Here is a 6,637-nt window from a genome sequence, read left to right on the forward strand (position 1 = left end):
CTATGATGAAGGAGAGGTGAATGACAGGGAGAGTGTGTTGAACAGTCTGAAGTAATTACAGCATTTATTTAGGTTTCTGGAGCTATCTGGGTTCTTGTGATAGATAGCAAAGCAAAATGAACAGTCAAAAGGCAGAAATAGCAAAGCTCATGTTATCATGCCACAGGATGTCATATTCTTTCTATAAACAATATAGTGCAAAGGTTCACGGAGAGTGAGAAGTCTGGCCTGGAGCAATGTTTTCAGTACTCATCATTTTTGACAGTTACAAGAAATCAAGGGAAGGGATTTTCTTGTCTAATTATTTCTAACCTTAAAGTTCAGGGAGTTAGTCTTTCTCAAGATTAGGATGCACTAAGAACATCCTGAGGAAAGGGTGCAGTACATTCCTTGTGACCACTGTCCAGGAGCTGTGAACTCTCTCCCTTTATTTAGGCTAACAGAGGAAGGGCAGGAGAGGAGAGGAGAGGGTGGTCACAGCTCAGAGCAAGTGCTTCATAAGCGCTTTATGTCACTGCCACAGGGAACAGGGCAATATCCATCCTGATGATGGAACACAGTCTGACCACAGACCACTAACTCAGCCCAAGTCCCAGCCAGGGGCCATGGAATCCCAGGGAGTTATAAATAACCCCTTGGAACTGCTTTCTGGTGATTTATTACTACTTAGTAGGAGAGTGCATTTCACCCAAGATACCTGAACTGAATGCAAAAAGGACTCCAGAAGCAGGTATTCTGCTCAACTTTAAATGTCAGAGAAATAGTTCAAAAATCCCCCTGAAGAGAGAAATCTGCTGATCTTCAAGCTTTTACCCATCTTGATGATTCTTACACGCTCTGATTTCTCAAGGATGTTGCATGAAAATCAGATTTCTCCTATTTAGAAATTTGTGCGCCCCTGCTGCTTATTTCCCAGAGGGAGACCTTGTGATCTGATATGTGGACCCCTTGATGAGATGCTGCATGCTACGGAGAGAGCGTTTGATGGCTGTGCAGGAATCCGCTTCCACACTGGCAACCGGCACCGGGTGAGCTCGTGCTGTCACAGAAGTTACTCCCCACCCTCACCCCTGCAGCTCATCTGCCCCTGACAGGGGCACCAGCCGTGCTTAGAGTCCAGAAAGGGGCTCCCACCCTCCTTCACCATTCATTATTTCTGAGATTGAAACATTCAAATGAAGTACTTCTTTTACATAAAAACTCAAACTGTAATTAAGAACCTTCCCCCCCCCCACCATATCTTATCCTCAGTGGAGACAGAGGCCAGCTGCTTACTATCTGTGGGAGGAATACCAAAATATTTCCCAGAATTTGCAATTATTTCCATTGTCCTCAGAATACCTCTACCTCTTTGATACTTGTGTATTTCTGTACGTCCAGTTCCAATGAGAGGCCCTACTTTCTGTAAGACCTTTGGCAAGTGAGTTAATCCCTTTGTGCCTCAGCTGTCCATCTAGGAGTGGGAGAGAGCTGTACAGGGTGATCTCAAGATCCCTGGAGACTCTACCTGGTTATGATTCAGTGACTCCACCAGTCCTTACTATTCCAAGGAGTATTTTTCAAGGTTTTGTTAGAAACTCTTGAGTCACACTGGAATGGCAATTATCTGAGATTGGAGTGTAATGATATCTCCTGAAATAAAGACTGGACTAAGGAATGTGGATGCGAAATGCAATGAGGTGTGGGATGCAAAAGCTTAATCAGAGCATGAAGAGGGCATATCCTGGGCCAACAGACAAGATTAGGCAAATTCCAGACGCTTGATGAATGGCCGGCTGCAATCAGAAGTATGACTCTTCCCAGAAGAGCTACCTAGCATTTGTTTGGCAGAAGCCTCAGAGTAGTGAGGCCAATGGTTTGCCCAGGCCCTGGGTGAGTCAGTACTGACTGCAGAGCTGACAAGTGTGGCAACAGAGACTGACAACGTGAACGCTTGGGACCGTTAGACTAATGAACACTGGGACATATTCCAGAAGGCTTGCTTTAGATACGCATGAACAAAATGTCTTTCTAAAAGTACACCTGGAAACGCTCATCTGAAAAGCCTGAAGTGAGGGGCTCATCGCTGGGACAGCTTGGGGTGGTTCTACCCACTGTTAATGGCGGTGACAGGAAGCTGCAAGCAGCTCCAAGAAAAGGACACCAGCAATTGCCAGGAGCTAAGCAAATCCAAAGCAAAGAAGGACCACAGGTTTTGAAGATTTCTTTTAAAAGTCTGGGCTCAGGCTTAGGGGAATATCCGTTACAGATGGCCAGAAGGTCCTCTCATCCTCCCTGCGTGGGCAGGAGGGAAAGAACAGGTGAGGTGGGAGGAGGGGTCTCCTGGGTCTGCTTCTCTAGAGCCTCCTGCTGGGCAGACCTGCAGCACTCAGGGCGCTGGAGGACATCTTCCAAGGTTAATTTAGGTAAGTTTCCAAAATAGTTTGACTTTAAAAACTGAAAACCAGTAACAGGTATTCAGATATTCAAAATATATAAATATTAACTGCAGCATCAAGTAGTATGTAAGGCCCATAAAGATGGGAATGTGATTTTATGCTATCAAAAATATCCACCCACCAAAAAAATGCTGGAAAAATTGATTCTTTCTACATACACCCCTTCTATTTTTCCAAGGCTTGTCACATTTCAGTTTGCTTTGTCTTATCATGATATCTGAATAGTTTTTATTTCCTTTATTCTAATGGATAGAACAGCCATACATGTACCTTCTTACATATCTAAGATCTTCCAGATTATTAAACATGTTCTTCAATCACGACCTCCTGTCTTCCTTGTTCTAATTTGGGTCAATTGTCTTCTAGGCCTGATTAACAGCTGGTAACTGGAAACATCTTTTCATTTTATTCCTCAGACAGTTCTGTTAGTTGGATTCAGTTTTCCTTTTCCTGCACTACATCCCCAAGTCATTCCAGGAAGAGTACATAGGACAAACTTTCTGAGTCATTGGATATCTTATTTTGTCTTAATTCTTGAGTAACAGTTTGCTGGCTATAATTGCCAGCAGAAGTTCAAAATAATTTTCCCTGAGAATTTTGAAGTCTTGCTCCACTGTCTTCTAGCATCAATATTATTAATCTTCTGGAGTTTTTTGTTTTTTTGTTTTTTTGTAGGTATCCTGGTAATTCTCTCTGAAAGCTTTATACTAGGAATTTCAAAATTTCAACAGAATAGTTCCTTGCACATGGTGGATATTTTCCATCTGAAAGTCTTTTTTTAGGTCAAGAAAGTTATCTTTTCTAATTTATTTGATTATTCATTTTTGTCCTCTGATCTTGGATTAGTTTCATATGAATAGACTTCTAGATCTATCCTCCATCCCAACTTTTGGATACTTTCCTTTTCTGTCATTCTCTACATTCTGAGCTATTTTCTCAACTTTATCTTCCAGATTACTGATTTAGTTTTCAGCCATACCAATGGTTCAATTCTCCTGGTTTTTAAAATTTGGGAATTTTTAATTTGTCATGGCTTCTTTCATGTTCCCTGCCTGCTCCTTTTTCATAGTAGCCTCTTCTTTTGTGGGAACCCACTATTGCCTCAAACCTCTCTGAAGATGCTAGTTCACTTTTTCTTGTCTTCTTTATCTGTTTCTCCTGTGGTCAGTCGCTCTTTCACACATCTTGACATTTCTCTTTTACCAAATATTTGATGATCCTTGATTGGTCAGTAATATTTTTTTAATAAGAAAGCATGTTGGTTGGTTATTATAGGTAGTTGCCAAAGTTATTCTTTGCAGTTTGGAAAAGCAGTTTACCCATAAGACCCATCACTGAGTGGGGGACTAACTGTACAGTTCCATGTGTGAGAGGGTCAGAGACAGGCTTCTTTTTAGGGTATTCAGACAGTTGAGCTTGTATCCTCATAACTTTCGAAGTGAGGCGGACTTTATCACAGATGGTGACACTCTTCGGTGGATCTCACCCTTAGGTGGAGTTACCTTTCCTTCCGCCTCCTCCGAGTTGCATGCGAAGGGCCCGAGTTATCTCCCGCTTTGTGCCAACAGCCATACAGGAGGCCTTCCCCAGGAAGCTCTTCCACTCTGGTTTTTGAGCACTTCCTTTGTGTCTAGGAGGGGCAGATGCTGCAGCCAGCTGCTCCAGGGACCTGGGGAGTGGGGAGACACCTGCACCCATGTTTCACAAAGTGTCTTCTAAGTCCATCCATGCTGAAAGTGTAATCAGGTCCCACTGCAGACCAACTGAATCTGAGTCTGCATTTTAACAAGAGTCCTCGGTGAATCAGAAGCGCATCAAAATCTGAGAAGTGCTGCTCCGCAAGGTCCTTGTTGCTGCCCCTTCAGCTCCTGCTCTCCATCCCTGCTGCCTGAGCCCAGGCCCTCGGAGGCTGGCGTGGCTCCGCCTCTGCTCAGCACTCTCCTGGGCATGCTCCAGGTTGTCTTTCACATCAGCCACTCTCCCTTTGGTATATAAGTATTTCCTACTTAGGAAATAGTATAGTAAATGCCCAAGTGCCCATCATCCAGCTTAGAAATAAAATGTTACAAATATAGTTGAAACCCTTGTGACCATCGCTCCTGATTCTCTTTACTTCAGTTCTGAGCACAGCCCCATGGCCACAGAGGTACCACTCTGGTGGGACTCTGTAGTGGGGTAGGCACAGACCCAAATGGCACCCTTAGCTGATGTGGGGCCTGAGACAGTATGAGATGGCCAGGGGCGGGTAAGGTCTTAGGACTAAACTCACCCACTTGGTTGGGATAGAACAGATGAGGAAAAATCTAACTGGGGTGCTGAGACACTGTAGCCAATGGTTTGAACTGAGAACTAAGGCAGTGGTGAGTTGAGGGAGAACAGCATTTGGTCAAATCTGCATCCATGAGACTGACACGTGAGCCCAGAGGAGCTTCTAGAGACCCAAAGAGACACAGATACAGGGAAATGGCATCCAGAATGTGTCAGTAGGAAGCCGGCCCCTCCACAAGGCGGAATCCAGAGCCCAGGCAAGAAGTGACAAGAGCAGGGCTGACTTCAAATCCTAAAGAGAATACTCTCCTGGACAGAAAACCAGTGTGGTGGGAGATGGGTATTCAGGCACTGGGAGCTAAGAGGTTCAGTTGCCAGAATTTGGAATCAAAATAGGGCTTAGGTCTTAGAAATAAGGATGAGCTTGGATCAGACCAACTACAAGAGTGAAGATGCAAATTCTTAGACACTGGAGCTACTGAATTTCTTCCTGCTGACACTCAGAACTGGTCCTAGACTTATCTGATCAAGGTCAAGGAACCTCAGCTGGGGAAGAGGGAAAGCAAGGAAAGGAGAGGAGAGAGGAGGCAGAAGCTAAGAACCAGGTATGATCCAACACCACCACTTGACCTCAAAGGGACTTATATTTTTCAGCATTTGTAAACAAGCCAACATATGCCAAGTCCTACACAGAAGTATAAAGATTATTCTGCACCCCCTGACCCAACCCCCAATCGCCACACAAAAAAATACCCCAGTGCCCCAGGAAGACCTCGTTCCATCCCATAACTCACTCTGAGCACCTTCTATGTGCCAGGCACTGGGCTGTGAACCGAGACTTCAAAGGGGAATAACATCTGCCTTGACCTTCAGCAACTCCTGTCCCATCAGGAAATGAGACATGCAAACAGATCGTTTCAGTCAGCATGGAAAGGGCTGTACTGGAGAAATTCCTGGCTTCATGGATTGGGTTGCATGACTGAGTGGAGTGACGTAGGAGAAAAGGGGTGGGGGGGGGAGGAGAGGCAAAGCAGGAGGGAGACACAGAGGGGACACCCAACACGATGTGTTCCATGAACCATAAGGACTTCGCTGCTTCTGAAGCACAACCCAAGGTAAGCACGAAATGGCCAGAGATCATAGGGTATGGAATCTGAGAGCCCCGGGTTCAAATCCTTCCTCTTCCCCACACCATTTGTGTGACCTTGAACATTCTACTTAATCTCTGTAAACCTCAGATTTCTCCTCTGATTATTGGGGGATTCAGGAAACAAGTGCTAGATATACCACTATTACTTAGTAAAAAGTCCATGCTTCTAAGAGGATGAGGCTAAGGATGAATAAAAGACAATTCATAAACAAGGTGTATGCCATACTGCTTACTAAAATTGCTTAACATTTATTGCTTCCTTTAGGATTAGTAAATTTTAAGTCTCCTGAGATACATACGCTAAGAATTGGAATTGATTAGACTCCATAGTAGGAATGGATCAAACACTCCTTGTTCTAAGTTTCCTCCAAAAGTAGTAGTTATTTTATTCTTCTTTGTCCTTATACAGATATATTTAGTGAGACCTACCATATATGCCTGCTCTGACAAACCCCATGTAAAGTACATCATCAACATTCACGGCCCCCTTGCATAATGAGGTACAGTCAATTACCAGTGAGCCATGCCCGTGTCTGCTGGATGGGGAGACAATCTCTACAATCTCCCCAAAGGTAGAAATTATGGTGATTTGTTTCTCTTGGCTTTGTAGATTTTTTTTTTTTTTTACTGTATACTTGCAAATGAAAAAAATAAATCTGGTTATCTCTGAATTTCCAAGAATTTTATCAAAATGATGAAAAAATACTATGAAGACACAAGTTAAGAGGAGCCTGATCATTGTCTGGCTTCCTTTTTGTGCCTTCCTATTCTTCAACTCTTC

The sequence above is a fragment of the Hyperoodon ampullatus genome (assembly GCF_949752795.1).
Source record: "Hyperoodon ampullatus genome assembly, chromosome: 12".
NCBI classification, from domain to species: Eukaryota; Metazoa; Chordata; class Mammalia; order Artiodactyla; family Ziphiidae; genus Hyperoodon; species Hyperoodon ampullatus.